A 245-nucleotide genomic window follows, 5' to 3' on the forward strand; every position below is an offset into this window, starting at 1 on the left:
TTCGAGTTTGACTTAAAAAAGGGCACATTTATTGGATTTTATTAGGATTCTTAAACTTAAACTAATAATAACAATAAACAGGTCATCTACACAGATAAAATAAATTAAATTAAGTGTAATCACCTCAAATAAGCTGCACGAGTCTAATAAAAACAATAATAATGACAATAATCATTTTAATAACGACCCCGACATACTGCTGGTGTGTGGCTAGCTGTTTCTTCCCCTTTGCTTCCAGTCTTTAT

The 245-nt window shown here is 31.0% G+C and overlaps 1 protein-coding gene across 1 annotated transcript in view; it reads right to left on the reverse strand.

Annotated features, from left to right (window-relative positions):
* si:ch211-137a8.4 (high mobility group nucleosome-binding domain-containing protein 5) overlaps nt 1–245 on the reverse strand; it is a gene marked incomplete at its 5' end in the record, with an annotated part of 7,341 nt that overhangs the window by 3,089 nt on the left and 4,007 nt on the right.

This window comes from Morone saxatilis, unplaced genomic scaffold, assembly GCF_004916995.1.
Source record: "Morone saxatilis isolate NCDOM2014 unplaced genomic scaffold, NCSU_SB_2.0 Contig8, whole genome shotgun sequence".
Lineage (NCBI taxonomy): Eukaryota > Metazoa > Chordata > Actinopteri > Moronidae > Morone > Morone saxatilis.